Source organism: Petromyzon marinus, chromosome 19 (assembly GCF_048934315.1).
Source record: "Petromyzon marinus isolate PM22_M1 ecotype Great Lakes invasive population chromosome 19, UKy_Petmar_22M1.pri1.0, whole genome shotgun sequence".
NCBI classification, from domain to species: domain Eukaryota; kingdom Metazoa; phylum Chordata; class Hyperoartia; order Petromyzontiformes; family Petromyzontidae; genus Petromyzon; species Petromyzon marinus.
Window position 1 is genome coordinate 10,887,395 of NC_133685.1, and position 23,321 is coordinate 10,910,715.

At 42.0% G+C, this 23,321-nt stretch overlaps 15 non-coding genes across 15 annotated transcripts; all 15 read left to right on the top strand.

The window, feature by feature from the left end:
- Positions 1-5,867: 5,867 nt before the first annotated feature.
- TRNAF-GAA (transfer RNA phenylalanine (anticodon GAA)) lies at positions 5,868-5,940 on the top strand. The gene has a single exon. It is a non-coding gene; the product is annotated as a tRNA-Phe (tRNA).
- Positions 5,941-8,111: 2,171 nt separating this feature from the next.
- Positions 8,112-8,184, top strand: TRNAF-GAA (transfer RNA phenylalanine (anticodon GAA)). The gene has a single exon. It is a non-coding gene; the product is annotated as a tRNA-Phe (tRNA).
- Positions 8,185-10,355: 2,171 nt separating this feature from the next.
- TRNAF-GAA (transfer RNA phenylalanine (anticodon GAA)) lies at positions 10,356-10,428 on the top strand. The gene has a single exon. It is a non-coding gene; the product is annotated as a tRNA-Phe (tRNA).
- Positions 10,429-11,477: 1,049 nt separating this feature from the next.
- On the top strand, positions 11,478-11,550 carry TRNAF-GAA (transfer RNA phenylalanine (anticodon GAA)). Its single transcript has one exon. It is a non-coding gene; the product is annotated as a tRNA-Phe (tRNA).
- Positions 11,551-12,599: 1,049 nt separating this feature from the next.
- TRNAF-GAA (transfer RNA phenylalanine (anticodon GAA)) lies at positions 12,600-12,672 on the top strand. The gene has a single exon. It is a non-coding gene; the product is annotated as a tRNA-Phe (tRNA).
- Positions 12,673-13,721: 1,049 nt separating this feature from the next.
- TRNAF-GAA (transfer RNA phenylalanine (anticodon GAA)) lies at positions 13,722-13,794 on the top strand. Its single transcript has one exon. It is a non-coding gene; the product is annotated as a tRNA-Phe (tRNA).
- A 1,049-nt stretch (positions 13,795-14,843) lies between these two features.
- On the top strand, positions 14,844-14,916 carry TRNAF-GAA (transfer RNA phenylalanine (anticodon GAA)). Its single transcript has one exon. It is a non-coding gene; the product is annotated as a tRNA-Phe (tRNA).
- A 1,049-nt stretch (positions 14,917-15,965) lies between these two features.
- On the top strand, positions 15,966-16,038 carry TRNAF-GAA (transfer RNA phenylalanine (anticodon GAA)). Its single transcript has one exon. It is a non-coding gene; the product is annotated as a tRNA-Phe (tRNA).
- A 1,049-nt stretch (positions 16,039-17,087) lies between these two features.
- On the top strand, positions 17,088-17,160 carry TRNAF-GAA (transfer RNA phenylalanine (anticodon GAA)). The gene has a single exon. It is a non-coding gene; the product is annotated as a tRNA-Phe (tRNA).
- A 1,048-nt stretch (positions 17,161-18,208) lies between these two features.
- Positions 18,209-18,281, top strand: TRNAF-GAA (transfer RNA phenylalanine (anticodon GAA)). Its single transcript has one exon. It is a non-coding gene; the product is annotated as a tRNA-Phe (tRNA).
- A 1,048-nt stretch (positions 18,282-19,329) lies between these two features.
- On the top strand, positions 19,330-19,402 carry TRNAF-GAA (transfer RNA phenylalanine (anticodon GAA)). Its single transcript has one exon. It is a non-coding gene; the product is annotated as a tRNA-Phe (tRNA).
- Positions 19,403-19,891: 489 nt separating this feature from the next.
- On the top strand, positions 19,892-19,964 carry TRNAF-GAA (transfer RNA phenylalanine (anticodon GAA)). Its single transcript has one exon. It is a non-coding gene; the product is annotated as a tRNA-Phe (tRNA).
- Positions 19,965-21,012: 1,048 nt separating this feature from the next.
- On the top strand, positions 21,013-21,085 carry TRNAF-GAA (transfer RNA phenylalanine (anticodon GAA)). Its single transcript has one exon. It is a non-coding gene; the product is annotated as a tRNA-Phe (tRNA).
- Positions 21,086-21,573: 488 nt separating this feature from the next.
- TRNAF-GAA (transfer RNA phenylalanine (anticodon GAA)) lies at positions 21,574-21,646 on the top strand. The gene has a single exon. It is a non-coding gene; the product is annotated as a tRNA-Phe (tRNA).
- A 1,048-nt stretch (positions 21,647-22,694) lies between these two features.
- Positions 22,695-22,767, top strand: TRNAF-GAA (transfer RNA phenylalanine (anticodon GAA)). Its single transcript has one exon. It is a non-coding gene; the product is annotated as a tRNA-Phe (tRNA).
- The last annotated feature ends 554 nt before the right edge of the window (positions 22,768-23,321 follow it).

Genomic DNA, 23,321 nt, shown 5'->3' on the forward strand with positions numbered 1-23,321 from the left:
TAACTGGCACTTCAAAAGCATGACAACTAATTGAAAAACTTGGGTTAGCCCCAACAGCTTGTGCAGCAATAGGCCCTTATTCAGGAGTGGAGTGACAAAAAGCTCCTGTATTTATTTCTATTCTCCACATCGTGCACAGATGCTTCATGAATTGCAATGTGCATCATTGGTTAATAGATTACCCATTGATCCACTTGTGATAATCTCTACGAAACTGGGACGTCAATAACATGGCAACTAAATCAATGCTTCAAGAGGAAGCTGAAATAGCTCAACTGTGAGAGCTTTAGACTGAAGTGCTAAAGGTCCCTGGTTCAATCCCGGGTTTCGGCATGTGACAAACTTTTTGCTCACTTCACCAAGTGGTACTACCCATTGTGGTTAACGTTGACAAACCCCAATGACCAGGGCAGCATGAGGAGGCCTTTATCCAGCAGGGGAGTGACAAAAAGCTCCCATATGTATGTCTTATGACCACATAGTGCACATTCATTAGGAACTGAAATTGAGAATCATTGGAAATGGCAAATAACCATGTGAGCCTCATGTTATGATCTCTATTCTAACTGGCACTTCAAAAGCATGACAACTAATTGAAAAACTTGGGTTAGCCCCAACAGCTTGTGCAGCAATAGGCCCTTATTCAGGAGTGGAGTGACAAAAAGCTCCTGTATTTATTTCTATTCTCCACATCGTGCACAGATACTTCATGAATTGCAATGTGCATCATTGGTTAATAGATTACCCATTGATCCACTTGTGATAATCTCTACAAAACTGGGACGTCAATAACATGGCAACTGAATCAATGCGTCAAGAGAAAGCTGAAATAGCTCAACTGTGAGAGCTTTAGACTGAAGTGCTAAAGGTCCCTGGTTCAATCCTGGCTTTTGGCATGGTATATTTTTTGCTCAATTCACCAAGTGGTCCTACCTATTGTGGTTCACTTTGATAAACCCCAATGACCAGTGCAGCATGAGGAGGCCTTTATCCAGCAGTGGAGTGACAAAAAGCTCCTGTCTTTCTTATCATCACATAGTGCACAAATGCATTATGAACTGCAATTGAGCAGAATTGGTAAAGGCAAATAACCATGTGAGCCTCTTGTTATGCTCTCTGTTCTAACTGGCACTTCAATAGCATGACAACGAATTGAATAACTTGCATCAATCCCAATAACTTTTGTAGCATTAGGCCCTTATTCAGATGTGGAGTGACAATAAGCTCCTGTATTTATTTCTTATCTCCACATCGTGCACAGATTCTTTATGAATTGCAATGTGCATCATTGGTCAATAGATTACCCATTGAACCCCTTGTGATAATCTCTACCAAACTGGGACGTCAATAACATGGCAACTAAATCCATGCTGCAGGAGGAAACCGAAATAGCTCAGTTGGGAGAGCGTTAGACTGAAGATCTAAAGGTCCCTGCTTCAATCCCGGGTTTCGGCATGTGACATACTTTTGCTCACTTCACCAAGTGGTACTACCCATTGTGGTTAACGTTGACAAACCCCAATGACCATGGCAGCATGAGGAGGCCTTTATCCAGCAGGGGAGTGACAAAAAGCTCCCATATGTATGTCTTATGACCACATAGTGCACATTCATTAGGAACTGAAATTGAGAATCATTGGAAATGGCAAATAACCATGTGAGCCTCATGTTATGATCTCTATTCTAACTGGCACTTCAAAAGCATGACAACTTATTGAAAAACTTGGGTTAGCCCCAACAGCTTGTGCAGCAATAGGCCCTTATTCAGGAGTGGAGTGACAAAAAGCTCCTGTATTTATTTCTATTCTCCACATCGTGCACAGATGCTTCATGAATTGCAATGTGCATCATTGGTTAATAGACTACCCATTGATCCACTTGTGATAATCTCTACGAAACTGGGACGTCAATAACATGGCAACTAAATCAATGCTTCAAGAGGAAGCTGAAATAGCTCAACTGTGAGAGCTTTAGACTGAAGTGCTAAAGGTCCCTGGTTCAATCCTGGCTTTTAGCATGGTATATTTTTTGCTCAATTCACCAAGTGGTCCTACCTATTGTGGTTCACTTTGATAAACCCCAATGACCAGTGCAGTATGAGGAGGCCTTTATCCAGCAGTGGAGTGACAAAAAGCTCCTGTCTTTCTTATCATCACAGTGCACAAATGCATTATGAACTGCAATTGAGCAGAATTGGTAACGGCAAATAACCATGTGAGCCTCTTGTTATGCTCTCTGTTCTAACTGGCACTTCAATAGCATGACAACGAGTTGAATAACTTGCATCAACCCCAATAACTTTTGTAGCATTAGGCCCTTATTCAGGAGTGGAGTGACAATAAGCTCTTGTATTTATTTCTTATCTCCACATCGTGCACAGATTTTTTATGAATTGCAATGTGCATCATTGGTCAATAGATTACCCATTGAACCACTTGTGATAATCTCTACCAAACTGGGACGTCAAAAACATGGCAACTAAATCCATGCTGCAGGAGGAAGCCGAAATCGCTCAGTTGGGAGAGCGTTAGACTGAAGATCTAAAGGTCCCTGCTTCAATTCCGGGTTTTGGCATGCGACATACTTTTGCTCACTTCAACAAGTGGTACTACCCATTGTGGTTAACGTTGACAAACCCCCATGACCAGGGCAGCATGAGGAGGCCTTTATCCAGCAGGGGAGTGACAAAAAGCTCCCATATGTATGTCTTATGACCACATAGTGTACATTCATTAGGAACTGAAATTGAGAATCATCGGAAATGGCAAATAACCATGTGAGCCTCATGTTATGATCTCTATTCTAACTGGCACTCCAAAAGCATTACAACTAATTGAAAAACTTGGGTTAGCCCCAACAGCTTGTGCAGCAATAGGCCCTTATTCAGGAGTGGAGTGACAAAAAGCTCCTGTATTTATTTCTATTCTCCACATCGTGCACAGATGCTTCATGAATTGCAATGTGCATCATTGGTTAATAGATTACCCATTGATCCACTTGTGATAATCTCTACGAAACTGGGACGTCAATAACATGGCAACTAAATCAATGCTTCAAGAAAAAGCTGAAATAGCTCAACTATGAGAGCTTTAGACTGAAGTGCTAAAGGTCCCTGGTTCAATCCTGGCTTTTGGCATGGTATATGTTTTTGCTCAATTCACCAAGTGGTCCTACCTATTGTGGTTCACTTTGATAAACCCCAATGGCCAGTGCAGCATGAGGAGGCCTTTATCCAGCAGTGGAGTGACAAAAAGCTCCTGTCTTTCTTATCATCACATAGTGCACAAATGCATTATGAACTGCAATTGAGCAGAATTGGTAACGGCAAATAACCATGTGAGCCTCTTGTTATGCTCTCTGTTCTAACTGGCACTTCAATAGCATGACAACGAATTGAATAACTTGCATCAACCCCAATAACTTTTGTAGCATTAGGCCCTTATTCAGGAGTGGAATGACAATAAGCTCCTGTATTTATTTCTTATCTCCACATCGTGCACAGATTCTTTATGAATTGCAATGTGCATCATTGGTCAATAGATTACCCATTGAACCACTTGTGATAATCTCTACCAAACTGGGACGTCAAAAACATGGCAACTAAATCCATGCTGCAGGAGGAAGCCGAAATCGCTCAGTTGGGAGAGCGTTAGACTGAAGATCTAAAGGTCCCTGCTTCAATCCCGGGTTTTGGCATGCGACATACTTTTGCTCACTTCACCAAGTGGTACTACCCATTGTGGTTAACGTTGACAAACCCCAATGACCAGGGCAGCATGAGGAGGCCTTTATCCAGCAGGGGAGTGACAAAAAGCTCCCATATGTATGTCTTATGACCACATAGTGCACATTCATTAGGAACTGAAATTGAGAATCATTGGAAATGGCAAATAACCATGTGAGCCTCATGTTATAATCTCTATTCTAACTGGCACTTCAAAAGCATGACAACTAATTGAAAAACTTGGGTTAGCCCCAACAGCTTGTGCAGCAATAGGCCCTTATTCAGGAGTGGCGTGACAAAAAGCTCCTGTATTTATTTCTATTCTCCACATCGTGCACAGATGCTTCATGAATTGCAATGTGCATCATTGGTTAATAGATTACCCATTGTTCCACTTGTGATAATCTCTACGAAACTGGGATGTCAATAACATGGCAACTGAATCAATGCTTCAAGAGAAAGCTGAAATAGCTCAACTGTGAGAGCTTTAGACTGAAGTGCTAAAGGTCCCTGGTTCAATCCTGGCTTTTGGCATGGTATATGTTTTTGCTCAATTCACCAAGTGGTCCTACCTATTGTGGTTCACTTTGATAAACCCCAATGGCCAGTGCAGCATGAGGAGGCCTTTATCCAGCAGTGGAGTGACAAAAAGCTCCTGTCTTTCTTATCATCACATAGTGCACAAATGCATTATGAACTGCAATTGAGCAGAATTGGTAACGGCAAATAACCATGTGAACCTCTTGTTATGCTCTCTGTTCTAACTGGCACTTCAATAGCATGACAACGAATTGAATAACTTGCATCAACCCCAATAACTTTTGTAGCATTAGGCCCTTATTCAGGAGTGGAGTGACAATAAGCTCCTGTATTTATTTCTTATCTCCACATCGTGCACAGATTCTTTATGAATTGCAATGTGCATCATTGGTCAATAGATTACCCATTGAACCACTTGTGATAATCTCTACTAAACTGGGACGTCAAAAACATGGCAACTAAATCCATGCTGCAGGAGGAAGCCGAAATCGCTCAGTTGGGAGAGCGTTAGACTGAAGATCTAAAGGTCCCTGCTTCAATCCCGGGTTTTGGCATGCGACATACTTTTGCTCACTTCACCAAGTGGTACTACCCATTGTGGTTAACGTTGACAAACCCCAATGACCAGGGCAGCATGAGGAGGCCTTTATCCAGCAGGGGAGTGACAAAAAGCTCCCATATGTATGTCTTATGACCACATAGTGCACATTCATTAGGAACTGAAATTGAGAATCATTGGAAATGGCAAATAACCATGTGAGCCTCATGTTATGATCTCTATTCTAACTGGCACTTCAAAAGCATGACAACTAATTGAAAAACTTGGGTTAGCCCCAACAGCTTGTGCAGCAATAGGCCCTTATTCAGGAGTGGAGTGACAAAAAGCTCCTGTATTTATTTCTATTCTCCACATCGTGCACAGATGCTTCATGAATTGCAATGTGCATCATTGGTTAATAGATTACCCATTGATCCACATGTGATAATCTCTACGAAACTGGGACGTCAATAACATGGCAACTAAATCAATGCTTCAAGAGAAAGCTGAAATAGCTCAACTATGAGAGCTTTGGACTGAAGTGCTAAAGGTCCCTGGTTCAATCCTGGCTTTTGGCATGGTATATGTTTTTGCTCAATTCACCAAGTGGTCCTACCTATTGTGGTTCACTTTGATAAACCCCAATGGCCAGTGCAGCATGAGGAGGCCTTTATCCAGCAGTGGAGTGACAAAAAGCTCCTGTCTTTCTTATCATCACATAGTGCACAAATGCATTATGAACTGCAATTGAGCAGAATTGGTAACGGCAAATAACCATGTGAACCTCTTGTTATGCTCTCTGTTCTAACTGGCACTTCAATAGCATGACAACGAATTGAATAACTTGCATCAACCCCAATAACTTTTGTAGCATTAGGCCCTTATTCAGGAGTGGAGTGACAATAAGCTCCTGTATTTATTTCTTATCTCCACATCGTGCACAGATTCTTTATGAATTGCAATGTGCATCATTGGTCAATAGATTACCCATTGAACCACTTGTGATAATCTCTACCAAACTGGGACGTCAAAAACATGGCAACTAAATCCATGCTGCAGGAGGAAGCCGAAATCGCTCAGTTGGGAGAGCATTAGACTGAAGATCTAAAGGTCCCTGGTTCAATCCCGGGTTTTGGCATGCGACATACTTTTGCTCACTTCACCAAGTGGTACTACCCATTGTGATTAACGTTGACAAACCCCAATGACCAGGGCAGCATGAGGAGGCCTTTATCCAGCAGGGGAGTGACAAAAAGCTCCCATATGTATGTCTTATGACCACATAGTGCACATTCATTAGGAACTGAAATTGAGAATCATTGGAAATGACAAATAACCATGTGAGCCTCATGTTATGATCTCTATTCTAACTGGCACTTCAAAAGCATTACAACTAATTGAAAAACGTGGGTTAGCCCCAACAGCTTGTGCAGCAATAGGCCCTTATTCAGGAGTGGCGTGACAAAAAGCTCCTGTATTTATTTCTATTCTCCACATCGTGCACAGATGCTTCATGAATTGCAATGTGCATCATTGGTTAATAGATTACCCATTGTTCCACTTGTGATAATCTCTACGAAACTGGGATGTCAATAACATGGCAACTGAATCAATGCTTCAAGAGAAAGCTGAAATAGCTCAACTGTGAGAGCTTTAGACTGAAGTGCTAAAGGTCCCTGGTTCAATCCTGGCTTTTGGCATGGTATATGTTTTTGCTCAATTCACCAAGTGGTCCTACCTATTGTGGTTCACTTTGATAAACCCCAATGGCCAGTGCAGCATGAGGAGGCCTTTATCCAGCAGTGGAGTGACAAAAAGCTCCTGTCTTTCTTATCATCACATAGTGCACAAATGCATTATGAACTGCAATTGAGCAGAATTGGTAACGGCAAATAACCATGTGAACCTCTTGTTATGCTCTCTGTTCTAACTGGCACTTCAATAGCATGACAACGAATTGAATAACTTGCATCAACCCCAATAACTTTTGTAGCATTAGGCCCTTATTCAGGAGTGGAGTGACAATAAGCTCCTGTATTTATTTCTTATCTCCACATCGTGCACAGATTCTTTATGAATTGCAATGTGCATCATTGGTCAATAGATTACCCATTGAACCACTTGTGATAATCTCTACCAAACTGGGACGTCAAAAACATGGCAACTAAATCCATGCTGCAGGAGGAAGCCGAAATCGCTCAGTTGGGAGAGCGTTAGACTGAAGATCTAAAGGTCCCTGCTTTAATCCCGGGTTTTGGCATGCGACATACTTTTGCTCACTTCACCAAGTGGTACTACCCATTGTGGTTAACGTTGACAAACCCCAATGACCAGGGCAGCATGAGGAGGCCTTTATCCAGCAGGGGAGTGACAAAAAGCTCCCATATGTATGTCTTATGACCACATAGTGCACATTCATTAGGAACTGAAATTGAGAATCATTGGAAATGACAAATAACCATGTGAGCCTCATGTTATGATCTATATTCTAACTGGCACTTCAAAAGCATTACAACTAATTGAAAAACTTGGGTTAGCCCCAACAGCTTGTGCAGCAATAGGCCCTTATTCAGGAGTGGAGTGACAAAAAGCTCCTGTATTTATTTCTATTCTCCACATCGTGCACAGATGCTTCATGAATTGCAATGTGCATCATTGGTTAATAGATTACCCATTGATCCACTTGTAATAATCTCTACGAAACTGGGACGTCAATAACATGGCAACTGAATCAATGCTTCACGAGAAAGCTGAAATAGCTCAACTGTGAGAGCTTTAGACTGAAGTGCTAAAGGTCCCTGGTTCAATCCTGGCTTTTGGCATGGTATATGTTTTTGCTCAATTCACCAAGTGGTCCTACCTATTGTGGTTCACTTTGATAAACCCCAATGGCCAGTGCAGCATGAGGAGGCCTTTATCCAGCAGTGGAGTGACAAAAAGCTCCTGTCTTTCTTATCATCACATAGTGCACAAATGCATTATGAACTGCAATTGAGCAGAATTGGTAACGGCAAATAACCATGTGAACCTCTTGTTATGCTCTCTGTTCTAACTGGCACTTCAATAGCATGACAACGAATTGAATAACTTGCATCAACCCCAATAACTTTTGTAGCATTAGGCCCTTATTCAGGAGTGGAGTGACAATAAGCTCCTGTATTTATTTCTTATCTCCACATCGTGCACAGATTCTTTATGAATTGCAATGTGCATCATTGGTCAATAGATTACCCATTGAACCACTTGTGATAATCTCTACCAAACTGGGACGTCAAAAACATGGCAACTAAATCCATGCTGCAGGAGGAAGCCGAAATCGCTCAGTTGGGAGAGCATTAGACTGAAGATCTAAAGGTCCCTGGTTCAATCCCGGGTTTTGGCATGCGACATACTTTTGCTCACTTCACCAAGTGGTACTACCCATTGTGGTTAACGTTGACAAACCCCAATGACCAGGGCAGCATGAGGAGGCCTTTATCCAGCAGGGGAGTGACAAAAAGCTCCCATATGTATGTCTTATGACCACATAGTGCACATTCATTAGGAACTGAAATTGAGAATCATTGGAAATGACAAATAACCATGTGAGCCTCATGTTATGATCTATATTCTAACTGGCACTTCAAAAGCATTACAACTAATTGAAAAACTTGGGTTAGCCCCAACAGCTTGTGCAGCAATAGGCCCTTATTCAGGAGTGGAGTGACAAAAAGCTCCTGTATTTATTTCTATTCTCCACATCGTGCACAGATGCTTCATGAATTGCAATGTGCATCATTGGTTAATAGATTACCCATTGATCCACTTGTAATAATCTCTACGAAACTGGGACGTCAATAACATGGCAACTGAATCAATGCTTCACGAGAAAGCTGAAATAGCTCAACTGTGAGAGCTTTAGACTGAAGTGCTAAAGGTCCCTGGTTCAATCCTGGCTTTTGGCATGGTATATGTTTTTGCTCAATTCACCAAGTGGTCCTACCTATTGTGGTTCACTTTGATAAACCCCAATGGCCAGTGCAGCATGAGGAGGCCTTTATCCAGCAGTGGAGTGACAAAAAGCTCCTGTCTTTCTTATCATCACATAGTGCACAAATGCATTATGAACTGCAATTGAGCAGAATTGGTAACGGCAAATAACCATGTGAACCTCTTGTTATGCTCTCTGTTCTAACTGGCACTTCAATAGCATGACAACGAATTGAATAACTTGCATCAACCCCAATAACTTTTGTAGCATTAGGCCCTTATTCAGGAGTGGAGTGACAATAAGCTCCTGTATTTATTTCTTATCTCCACATCGTGCACAGATTCTTTATGAATTGCAATGTGCATCATTGGTCAATAGATTACCCATTGAACCACTTGTGATAATCTCTACCAAACTGGGACGTCAAAAACATGGCAACTAAATCCATGCTGCAGGAGGAAGCCGAAATCGCTCAGTTGGGAGAGCGTTAGACTGAAGATCTAAAGGTCCCTGCTTCAATCCCGGGTTTTAGCATGCGACATACTTTTGCTCACTTCACCAAGTGGTACTACCCATTGTGGTTAACGTTGACAAACCCCAATGACCAGGGCAGCATGAGGAGGCCTTTATCCAGCAGGGGAGTGACAAAAAGCTCCCATATGTATGTCTTATGACCACATAGTGCACATTCATTAGGAACTGAAATTGAGAATCATTGGAAATGGCAAATAACCATGTGAGCCTCATGTTATGATCTCTATTCTAACTGGCACTTCAAAAGCATGACAACTAATTGAAAAACTTGGGTTAGCCCCAACAGCTTGTGCAGCAATAGGCCCTTATTCAGGAGTGGAGTGACAAAAAGCTCCTGTATTTATTTCTATTCTCCACATCGTGCACAGATGCTTCATGAATTGCAATGTGCATCATTGGTTAATAGATTACCCATTGATCCACATGTGATAATCTCTACGAAACTGGGACGTCAATAACATGGCAACTAAATCAATGCTTCAAGAGAAAGCTGAAATAGCTCAACTATGAGAGCTTTGGACTGAAGTGCTAAAGGTCCCTGGTTCAATCCTGGCTTTTGGCATGGTATATGTTTTTGCTCAATTCACCAAGTGGTCCTACCTATTGTGGTTCACTTTGATAAACCCCAATGGCCAGTGCAGCATGAGGAGGCCTTTATCCAGCAGTGGAGTGACAAAAAGCTCCTGTCTTTCTTATCATCACATAGTGCACAAATGCATTATGAACTGCAATTGAGCAGAATTGGTAACGGCAAATAACCATGTGAACCTCTTGTTATGCTCTCTGTTCTAACTGGCACTTCAATAGCATGACAACGAATTGAATAACTTGCATCAACCCCAATAACTTTTGTAGCATTAGGCCCTTATTCAGGAGTGGAGTGACAATAAGCTCCTGTATTTATTTCTTATCTCCACATCGTGCACAGATTCTTTATGAATTGCAATGTGCATCATTGGTCAATAGATTACCCATTGAACCACTTGTGATAATCTCTACCAAACTGGGACGTCAAAAACATGGCAACTAAATCCATGCTGCAGGAGGAAGCCGAAATCGCTCAGTTGGGAGAGCATTAGACTGAAGATCTAAAGGTCCCTGGTTCAATCCCGGGTTTCGGCATGCGACATACTTTTGCTCACTTCACCAAGTGGTACTACCCATTGTGGTTAACGTTGACAAACCCCAATGACCAGGGCAGCATGAGGAGGCCTTTATCCAGCAGGGGAGTGACAAAAAGCTCCCATATGTATGTCTTATGACCACATAGTGCACATTCATTAGGAACTGAAATTGAGAATCATTGGAAATGACAAATAACCATGTGAGCCTCATGTTATGATCTCTATTCTAACTGGCACTTCAAAAGCATTACAACTAATTGAAAAACGTGGGTTAGCCCCAACAGCTTGTGCAGCAATAGGCCCTTATTCAGGAGTGGAGTGACAAAAAGCTCCTGTATTTATTTCTATTCTCCACATCGTGCACAGATGCTTCATGAATTGCAATGTGCATCATTGGTTAATAGATTACCCATTGATCCACTTGTAATAATCTCTACGAAACTGGGACGTCAATAACATGGCAACTGAATCAATGCTTCAAGAGAAAGCTGAAATAGCTCAACTATGAGAGCTTTACACTGAAGTGCTAAAGGTCCCTGGTTCAATCCTGGCTTTTGGCATGGTATATGTTTTTGCTCAATTCACCAAGTGGTCCTACCTATTGTGGTTCACTTTGATAAACCCCAATGACCATAGCAGCATGAGGAGGCCTTTATCCAGCAGTGGAGTGACAAAAAGCTCCTGTCTTTCTTATCATCACATAGTGCACAAATGCATTATGAACTGCAATTGAGCAGAATTGGTAACGGCAAATAACCATGTGAACCTCTTGTTATGCTCTCTGTTCTAACTGGCACTTCAATAGCATGACAACGAATTGAATAACTTGCATCAACCCCAATAACTTTTGTAGCATTAGGCCCTTATTCAGGAGTGGAGTGACAATAAGCTCCTGTATTTATTTCTTATCTCCACATCGTGCACAGATTCTTTATGAATTGCAATGTGCATCATTGGTCAATAGATTACCCATTGAACCACTTGTGATAATCTCTACCAAACTGGGACGTCAATAACATGGCAACTAAATCCATGCTGCAGGAGGAAGCCGAAATCGCTCAGTTGGGAGAGCGTTAGACTGAAGATTTAAAGGTCCCTGGTTCAATCCCGGGTTTCGGCATGTGACATACTTTTGCTCACTTCACCAAGTGGTACTACCCATTGTGGTTAACGTTGACAAACCCCAATGACCAGGGCAGCATGAGGAGGCCTTTATCCAGCAGGGGAGTGACAAAAAGCTCCCATATGTATGTCTTATGACCACATAGTGCACATTCATTAGGAACTGAAATTGAGAATCATTGGAAATGGCAAATAACCATGTGAGCCTCATGTTATGATCTCTATTCTAACTGGCACTTCAAAAGCATGACAACTAATTGAAAAACTTGGGTTAGCCCCAACAGCTTGTGCAGCAATAGGCCCTTATTCAGGAGTGGAGTGACAAAAAGCTCCTGTATTTATTTCTATTCTCCACATCGTGCACAGATGCTTCATGAATTGCAATGTGCATCATTGGTTAATAGATTACCCATTGATCCACTTGTGATAATCTCTACGAAACTGGGACGTCAATAACATGGCAACTAAATCAATGCTTCAAGAGAAAGCTGAAATAGCTCAACTATGAGAGCTTTGGACTGAAGTGCTAAAGGTCCCTGGTTCAATCCTGGCTTTTGGCATGGTATATGTTTTTGCTCAATTCACCAAGTGGTCCTACCTATTGTGGTTCACTTTGATAAACCCCAATGGCCAGTGCAGCATGAGGAGGCCTTTATCCAGCAGTGGAGTGACAAAAAGCTCCTGTCTTTCTTATCATCACATAGTGCACAAATGCATTATGAACTGCAATTGAGCAGAATTGGTAACGGCAAATAACCATGTGAGCCTCTTGTTATGCTCTCTGTTCTAACTGGCACTTCAATAGCATGACAACGAATTGAATAACTTGCATCAACCCCAATAACTTTTGTAGCATTAGGCCCTTATTCAGATGTGGAGTGACAATAAGCTCCTGTATTTATTTCTTATCTCCACATCGTGCACAGATTCTTTATGAATTGCAATGTGCATCATTGGTCAATAGATTACCCATTGAACCACTTGTGATAATCTCTACCAAACTGGGACGTCAATAACATGGCAACTAAATCCATGCTGCAGGAGGAAGCCGAAATAGCTCAGTTGGGAGAGCGTTAGACTGAAGATCTAAAGGTCCCTGCTTCAATCCCGGGTTTCGGCATGTGACATACTTTTGCTCACTTCACCAAGTGGTACTACCCATTGTGGTTAACGTTGACAAACCCCAATGACCAGGGCAGCATGAGGAGGCCTTTATCCAGCAGGGGAGTGACAAAAAGCTCCCATATGTATGTCTTATGACCACATAGTGCACATTCATTAGGAACTGAAATTGAGAATCATTGGAAATGGCAAATAACCATGTGAGCCTCATGTTATGATCTCTATTCTAACTGGCACTTCAAAAGCATGACAACTAATTGAAAAACTTGGGTTAGCCCCAACAGCTTGTGCAGCAATAGGCCCTTATTCAGGAGTGGAGTGACAAAAAGCTCCTGTATTTATTTCTATTCTCCACATCGTGCACAGATGCTTCATGAATTGCAATGTGCATCATTGGTTAATAGATTACCCATTGATCCACTTGTGATAATCTCTACGAAACTGGGACGTCAATAACATGGCAACTAAATCAATGCTTCAAGAGAAAGCTGAAATAGCTCAACTATGAGAGCTTTGGACTGAAGTGCAAAAGGTCCCTGGTTCAATCCTGGCTTTTGGCATGGTATATGTTTTTGCTCAATTCACCAAGTGGTCCTACCTATTGTGGTTCACTTTGATAAACCCCAATGGCCAGTGCAGCATGAGGAGGCCTTTATCCAGCAGTGGAGTGACAAAAAGCTCCTGTCTTTCTTATCATCACATAGTGCACAAATGCATTATGAACTGCAATTGAGCAGAATTGGTAACGGCAAATAACCATGTGAGCCTCTTGTTATGCTCTCTGTTCTAACTGGCACTTCAATAGCATGACAACGAATTGAATAACTTGCATCAACCCCAATAACTTTTGTAGCATTAGGCCCTTATTCAGATGTGGAGTGACAATAAGCTCCTGTATTTATTTCTTATCTCCACATCGTGCACAGATTCTTTATGAATTGCAATGTGCATCATTGGTCAATAGATTACCCATTGAACCACTTGTGATAATCTCTACCAAACTGGGACGTCAATAACATGGCAACTAAATCCATGCTGCAGGAGGAAGCCGAAATAGCTCAGTTGGGAGAGCGTTAGACTGAAGATCTAAAGGTCCCTGCTTCAATCCCGGGTTTCGGCATGTGACATACTTTTGCTCACTTCACCAAGTGGTACTACCCATTGTGGTTAACGTTGACAAACCCCAATGACCAGGGCAGCATGAGGAGGCCTTTATCCAGCAGGGGAGTGACAAAAAGCTCCCATATGTATGTCTTATGACCACATAGTGCACATTCATTAGGAACTGAAATTGAGAATCATTGGAAATGGCAAATAACCATGTGAGCCTCATGTTATGATCTCTATTCTAACTGGCACTTCAAAAGCATGACAACTAATTGAAAAACTTGGGTTAGCCCCAACAGCTTGTGCAGCAATAGGCCCTTATTCAGGAGTGGAGTGACAAAAAGCTCCTGTATTTATTTCTATTCTCCACATCGTGCACAGATGCTTCATGAATTGCAATGTGCATCATTGGTTAATAGATTACCCATTGATCCACTTGTGATAATCTCTACGAAACTGGGACGTCAATAACATGGCAACTAAATCAATGCTTCAAGAGAAAGCTGAAATAGCTCAACTATGAGAGCTTTGGACTGAAGTGCTAAAGGTCCCTGGTTCAATCCTGGCTTTTGGCATTGTATATGTTTTTGCTCAATTCACCAAGTGGTCCTACCTATTGTGGTTCACTTTGATAAACCCCAATGGCCAGTGCAGCATGAGGAGGCCTTTATCCAGCAGTGGAGTGACAAAAAGCTCCTGTCTTTCTTATCATCACATAGTGCACAAATGCATTATGAACTGCAATTGAGCAGAATTGGTAACGGCAAATAACCATGTGAGCCTCTTGTTATGCTCTCTGTTCTAACTGGCACTTCAATAGCATGACAACGAATTGAATAACTTGCATCAACCCCAATAACTTTTGTAGCATTAGGCCCTTATTCAGATGTGGAGTGACAATAAGCTCCTGTATTTATTTCTTATCTCCACATCGTGCACAGATTCTTTATGAATTGCAATGTGCATCATTGGTCAATAGATTACCCATTGAACCACTTGTGATAATCTCTACCAAACTGGGACGTCAATAACATGGCAACTAAATCCATGCTGCAGGAGGAAGCCGAAATAGCTCAGTTGGGAGAGCGTTAGACTGAAGATCTAAAGGTCCCTGCTTCAATCCCGGGTTTCGGCATGTGACATACTTTTGCTCACTTCACCAAGTGGTACTACCCATTGTGGTTAACGTTGACAAACCCCAATGACCAGGGCAGCATGAGGAGGCCTTTATCCAGCAGGGGAGTGACAAAAAGCTCCCATATGTATGTCTTATGACCACATAGTGCACATTCATTAGGAACTGAAATTGAGAATCATTGGAAATGGCAAATAACCATGTGAGCCTCATGTTATGATCTCTATTCTAACTGGCACTTCAAAAGCATGACAACTAATTGAAAAACTTGGGTTAGCCCCAACAGCTTGTGCAGCAATAGGCCCTTATTCAGGAGTGGAGTGACAAAAAGCTCCTGTATTTATTTCTATTCTCCACATCGTGCACAGATGCTTCATGAATTGCAATGTGCATCATTGGTTAATAGATTACCCATTGATCCACTTGTGATAATCTCTACGAAACTGGGACGTCAATAACATGGCAACTAAATCAATGCTTCAAGAGAAAGCTGAAATAGCTCAACTATGAGAGCTTTGGACTGAAGTGCTAAAGGTCCCTGGTTCAATCCTGGCTTTTGGCATGGTATATGTTTTTGCTCAATTCACCAAGTGGTCCTACCTATTGTGGTTCACTTTGATAAACCCCAATGGCCAGTACAGCATGAGGAGGCCTTTATCCAGCAGTGGAGTGACAAAAAGCTCCTGTCGTTCTTATCATCACATAGTGCACAAATGCATTATGAACTGCAATTGAGCAGAATTGGTAACGGCAAATAACCATGTGAGCCTCTTGTTATGCTCTCTGTTCTAACTGGCACTTCAATAGCATGACAACGAATTGAATAACTTGCATCAACCCCAATAACTTTTGTAGCATTAGGCCCTTATTCAGATGTGGAGTGACAATAAGCTCCTGTATTTATTTCTTATCTCCACATCGTGCACAGATTCTTTATGAATTGCAATGTGCATCATTGGTCAATAGATTACCCATTGAACCACTTGTGATAATCTCTACCAAACTGGGACGTCAATAACATGGCAACTAAATCCATGCTGCAGGAGGAAGCCGAAATAGCTCAGTTGGGAGAGCGTTAGACTGAAGATCTAAAGGTCCCTGCTTCAATCCCGGGTTTCGGCATGTGACATACTTTTGCTCACTTCACCAAGTGGTACTACCCATTGTGGTTAACGTTGACAAACCCCAATGACCAGGGCAGCATGAGGAGGCCTTTATCCAGCAGGGGAGTGACAAAAAGCTCCCATATGTATGTCTTATGACCACATAGTGCACATTCATTAGGAACTGAAATTGAGAATCATTGGAAATGGCAAATAACCATGTGAGCCTCATGTTATGATCTCTATTCTAACTGGCACTTCAAAAGCATGACAACTAATTGAAAAACTTGGGTTAGCCCCAACAGCTTGTGCAGCAATAGGCCCTTATTCAGGAGTGGAGTGACAAAAAGCTCCTGTATTTATTTCTATTCTCCACATCGTGCACATATGCTTCATGAATTGCAATGTGCATCATTGGTTAATAGATTACCCATTGATCCACTTGTGATAATCTCTACGAAACTGGGACGTCAATAACATGGCAACTAAATCAATGCTTCAAGAGAAAGCTGAAATAGCTCAACTATGAGAGCTTTGGACTGAAGTGCTAAAGGTCCCTGGTTCAATCCTGGCTTTTGGCATGGTATATGTTTTTGCTCAATTCACCAAGTGGTCCTACCTATTGTGGTTCACTTTGATAAACCCCAATGGCCAGTGCAGCATGAGGAGGCCTTTATCCAGCAGTGGAGTGACAAAAAGCTCCTGTCTTTCTTATCATCACATAGTGCACAAATGCATTATGAACTGCAATTGAGCAGAATTGGTAACGGCAAATAACCATGTGAGCCTCTTGTTATGCTCTCTGTTCTAACTGGCACTTCAATAGCATGACAACGAATTGAATAACTTGCATCAACCCCAATAACTTTTGTAGCATTAGGCCCTTATTCAGATGTGGAGTGACAATAAGCTCCTGTATTTATTTCTTATCTCCACATCGTGCACAGATTCTTTATGAATTGCAATGTGCATCATTGGTCAATAGATTACCCATTGAACCACTTGTGATAATCTCTACCAAACTGGGACGTCAATAACATGGCAACTAAATCCATGCTGCAGGAGGAAGCCGAAATAGCTCAGTTGGGAGAGCGTTAGACTGAAGATCTAAAGGTCCCTGCTTCAATCCCGGGTTTCGGCATGTGACATACTTTTGCTCACTTCACCAAGTGGTACTACCCATTGTGGTTAACGTTGACAAACCCCAATGACCAGGGCAGCATGAGGAGGCCTTTATCCAGCAGGGGAGTGACAAAAAGCTCCCATATGTATGTCTTATGACCACATAGTGCACATTCATTAGGAACTGAAATTGAGAATCATTGGAAATGGCAAATAACCATGTGAGCCTCATGTTATGATCTCTATTCTAACTGGCACTTCAAAAGCATGACAACTAATTGAAAAACTTGGATTAGCCCCAACAGCTTGTGCAGCAATAGGCCCTTATTCAGGAGTGGAGTGACAAAAAGCTCCTGTATTTATTTCTATTCTCCACATCGTGCACAGATGCTTCATGAATTGCAATGTGCATCATTGGTTAATAGATTACCCATTGATCCACTTGTGATAATCTCTACGAAACTGGGACGTCAATAACATGGCAACTAAATCAATGCTTCAAGAGAAAGCTGAAATAGCTCAACTGTGAGAGCTTTAGACTGAAGTGCTAAAGGTCCCTGGTTCAATCCTGGCTTTTGGCATGGTATATTTTTTGCTCAATTCACCAAGTGGTCCTACCTATTGTGGTTCACTTTGATAAACCCCAATGGCCAGTGCAGCATGAGGAGGCCTTTATCCAGCAGTGGAGTGACAAAAAGCTCCTGTCTTTCTTATCATCACATAGTGCACAAATGCATTATGAACTGCAATTGAGCAGAATTGGTAACGGCAAATAACCATGTGAGCCTCTTGTTATGCTCTCTGTTCTAACTGGCACTTCAATAGCATGACAACGAATTGAATAACTTGCATCAACCCCAATAACTTTTGTAGCATTAGGCCCTTATTCAGATGTGGAGTGACAATAAGCTCCAGTATTTATTTCTTATCTCCACATCGTGCACAGATTCTTTATGAATTGCAATGTGCATCATTGGTCAATAGATTACCCATTGAACCACTTGTGATAATCTCTACCAAACTGGGACGTCAATAACATGGCAACTAAATCCATGCTGCAGGAGGAAGCCGAAATAGCTCAGTTGGGAGAGCGTTAGACTGAAGATCTAAAGGTCCCTGCTTCAATCCCGGGTTTCGGCATGTGACATACTTTTGCTCACTTCACCAAGTGGTACTACCCATTGTGGTTAACGTTGACAAACCCCAATGACCAGGGCAGCATGAGGAGGCCTTTATCCAGCAGGGGAGTGACAAAAAGCTCCCATATGTATGTCTTATGACCACATAGTGCACATTCATTAGGAACTGAAATTGAGAATCATTGGAAATGGCAAATAACCATGTGAGCCTCATGTTATGATCTCTATTCTAACTGGCACTTCAAAAGCATGACAACTAATTGAAAAACTTGGGTTAGCCCCAACAGCTTGTGCAGCAATAGGCCCTTATTCAGGAGTGGAGTGACAAAAAGCTCCTGTATTTATTTCTATTCTCCACATCGTGCACAGATGCTTCATGAATTGCAATGTGCATCATTGGTTAATAGATTACCCATTGATCCACTTGTGATAATCTCTACGAAACTGGGACGTCAATAACATGGCAACTAAATCAATGCTTCAAGAGAAAGCTGAAATAGCTCAACTGTGAGAGCTTTAGACTGAAGTGCTAAAGGTCCCTGGTTCAATCCTGGCTTTTGGCACGGTATCTTTTTTGCTCAATTCACCAAGTGGTCCTACCTATTGTGGTTCACTTTGATAAACCCCAATGGCCAGTGCAGCATGAGGAGGCCTTTATCCAGCAGTGGAGTGACAAAAAGCTCCTGTCTTTCTTATCATCACATAGTGCACAAATGCATTATGAACTGCAATTGAGCAGAATTGGTAACGGCAAATAACCATGTGAGCCTCTTGTTATGCTCTCTGTTCTAACTGGCACTTCAATAGCATGACAACGAATTGAATAACTTGCATCAACCCCAATAACTTTTGTAGCATTAGGCCCTTATTCAGATGTGGAGTGACAATAAGCTCCAGTATTTATTTCTTATCTCCACATCGTGCACAGATTCTTTATGAATTGCAATGTGCATCATTGGTCAATAGATTACCCATTGAACCACTTGTGATAATCTCTACCAAACTGGGACGTCAATAACATGGCAACTAAATCCATGCTGCAGGAGGAAGCCGAAATAGCTCAGTTGGGAGAGCGTTAGACTGAAGATCTAAAGGTCCCTGCTTCAATCCCGGGTTTCGGCATGTGACGTACTTTTGCTCACTTCACCAAGTGGTACTACCCATTGTGGTTAACGTTGACAAACCCCAATGACCAGGGCAGCATGAGGAGGCCTTTATCCAGCAGGGGAGTGACAAAAAGCTCCCATATGTATGTCTTATGACCACATAGTGCACATTCATTAGGAACTGAAATTGAGAATCATTGGAAATGGCAAATAACCATGTGAGCCTCATGTTATGATCTCTATTCTAACTGGCACTTCAAAAGCATGACAACTAATTGAAAAACTTGGGTTAGCCCCAACAGCTTGTGCAGCAATAGGCCCTTATTCAGGAGTGGAGTGACAAAAAGCTCCTGTATTTATTTCTATTCTCCACATCGTGCACAGATGCTTCATGAATTGCAATGTGCATCATTGGTTAATAGATTACCCATTGATCCACTTGTAATAATCTCTACGAAACTGGGACGTCAATAACATGGCAACTAAATCCATGCTGCAGGAGGAAGCCGAAATCGCTCAGTTGGGAGAGCGTTAGACTGAAGATCTAAAGGTCCCTGGTTCAATCCCGGGTTTCGGCATGTGACATACTTTTGCTCACTTCACCAAGTGGTACTACCCATTGTGGTTAACGTTGACAAACCCCAATGACCAGGGCAGCATGAGGAGGCCTTTATCCAGCAGGGGAGTGACAAAAAGCTCCCATATGTATGTCTTATGACCACATAGTGCACATTCATTAGGAACTGAAATTGAGAATCATTGGAAATGGCAAATAACCATGTGAGCCTCATGTTATGATCTCTATTCTAACTGGCACTTCAAAAGCATGACAACTAATTGAAAAACTTGGGTTAGCCCCAACAGCTTGTGCAGCAATAGGCCCTTATTCAGGAGTGGAGTGACAAAAAGCTCCTGTATTTATTTCTATTCTCCACATCGTGCACAGATGCTTCATGAATTGCAATGTGCATCATTGGTTAATAGATTACCCATTGATCCACTTGTGATAATCTCTACGAAACTGGGACGTCAATAACATGGCAACTAAATCAATGCTTCAAGAGAAAGCTGAAATAGCTCAACTGTGAGAGCTTTAGACTGAAGTGCTAAAGGTCCCTGGTTCAATCCTGGCTTTTGGCATGGTATATTTTTTGCTCAATTCACCAAGTGGTCCTACCTATTGTGGTTCACTTTGATAAACCCCAATGGCCAGTGCAGCATGAGGAGGCCTTTATCCAGCAGTGGAGTGACAAAAAGCTCCTGTCTTTCTTATCATCACATAGTGCACAAATGCATTATGAACTGCAATTGAGCAGAATTGGTAACGGCAAATAACCATGTGAGCCTCTTGTTATGCTCTCTGTTCTAACTGGCACTTCAATAGCATGACAACGAATTGAATAACTTGCATCAACCCCAATAACTTTTGTAGCATTAGGCCCTTATTCAGATGTGGAGTGACAATAAGCTCCAGTATTTATTTCTTATCTCCACATCGTGCACAGATTCTTTATGAATTGCAATGTGCATCATTGGTCAATAGATTACCCATTGAACCACTTGTGATAATCTCTACCAAACTGGGACGTCAATAACATGGCAACTAAATCCATGCTGCAGGAGGAAGCCGAAATAGCTCAGTTGGGAGAGCGTTAGACTGAAGATCTAAAGGTCCCTGCTTCAATCCCGGGTTTCGGCATGTGACATACTTTTGCTCACTTCACCAAGTGGTACTACCCATTGTGGTTAACGTTGACAAACCCCAATGACCAGGGCAGCATGAGGAGGCCTTTATCCAGCAGGGGAGTGACAAAAAGCTCCCATATGTATGTCTTATGACCACATAGTGCACATTCATTAGGAACTGAAATTGAGAATCATTGGAAATGGCAAATAACCATGTGAGCCTCATGTTATGATCTCTATTCTAACTGGCACTTCAAAAGCATGACAACTAATTGAAAAACTTGGGTTAGCCCCAACAGCTTGTGCAGCAATAGGCCCTTATCAGGAGTGGAGTGACAAAAAGCTCCTGTATTTATTTCTATTCTCCACATCGTGCACAGATGCTTCATGAATTGCAATGTGCATCATTGGTTAATAGATTACCCATTGATCCACTTGTAATAATCTCTACGAAACTGGGACGTCAATAACATGGCAACTAAATCCATGCTGCAGGAGGAAGCCGAAATCGCTCAGTTGGGAGAGCGTTAGACTGAAGATCTAAAGGTCCCTGGTTCAATCCCGGGTTTCGGCATGTGACATACTTTTGCTCACTTCACCAAGTGGTACTACCCATTGTGGTTAACGTTTACAAACCCCAATGACCAGGGCAGCATGAGGAGGCCTTTATCCAGCAGGGGAGTGACAAAAAGCTCCCATATGTATGTCTTATGACCACATAGTGCACATTCATTAGGAACTGAAATTGAGAATCATTGGAAATGGCAAATAACCATGTGAGCCTCATGTTATGATCTCTATTCTAACTGGCACTTCAAAAGCATGACAACTAATTGAAAAACTTGGGTTAGCCCCAACAGCTTGTGCAGCAATAGGCCCTTATTCAGGAGAGGAGTGACAAAAAGCTCCTGTATTTATTTCTATTCTCCACATCGTGCACAGATGCTTCATGAATTGCAATATGCATCATTGGTTAATAGATTACCCATTGATCCACTTGTGATAATCTCTACGAAACTGGGACGTCAATAACATGGCAACTAAATCAATGCTTCAAGAGAAAGCTGAAATAGCTCAACTATGAGAGCTTTGGACTGAAGTGCTAAAGGTCCCTGGTTCAATCCTGGCTTTTGGCATGGTATATGTTTTTGCTCAATTCACCAAGTGGTCCTACCTATTGTGGTTCACTTTGATAAACCCCAATGGCCAGTACAGCATGAGGAGGCCTTTATCCAGCAGTGGAGTGACAAAAAGCTCCTGTCTTTCTTATCATCACATAGTGCACAAATGCATTATGAACTGCAATTGAGCAGAATTGGTAACGGCAAATAACCATGTGAGCCTCTTGTTATGCTCTCTGTTCTAACTGGCACTTCAATAGCATGACAACGAATTGAATAACTTGCATCAACCCCAATAACTTTTGTAGCATTAGGCCCTTATTCAGATGTGGAGTGACAATAAGCTCCTGTATTTATTTCTTATCTCCACATCGTGCACAGATTCTTTATGAATTGCAATGTGCATCATTGGTCAATAGATTACCCTTGAACCACTTGTGATAATCTCTACCAAACTGGGACGTCAATAACATGGCAACTAAATCCATGCTGCAGGAGGAAGCCGAAATAGCTCAGTTGGGAGAGCGTTAGACTGAAGATCTAAAGGTCCCTGCTTCAATCCCGGGTTTCGGCATGTGACATACTTTTGCTCACTTCACCAAGTGGTACTACCCATTGTGGTTAACGTTGACAAACCCCAATGACCAGGGCAGCATGAGGAGGCCTTTATCCAGCAGGGGAGTGACAAAAAGCTCCCATATGTATGTCTTATGACCACATAGTGCACATTCATTAGGAACTGAAATTGAGAATCATTGGAAATGGCAAATAACCATGTGAGCCTCATGTTATGATCTCTATTCTAACTGGCACTTCAAAAGCATGACAACTAATTGAAAAACTTGGGTTAGCCCCAACAGCTTGTGCAGCAATAGGCCCTTATTCAGGAGTGGAGTGACAAAAAGCTCCTGTATTTATTTCTATTCTCCACATCGTGCACAGATGCTTCATGAATTGCAATGTGCATCATTGGTTAATAGATTACCCATTGATCCACTTGTGATAATCTCTACGAAACTGGGACGTCAATAACATGGCAACTAAATCAATGCTTCAAGAGAAAGCTGAAATAGCTCAACTATGAGAGCTTTGGACTGAAGTGCTAAAGGTCCCTGGTTCAATCCTGGC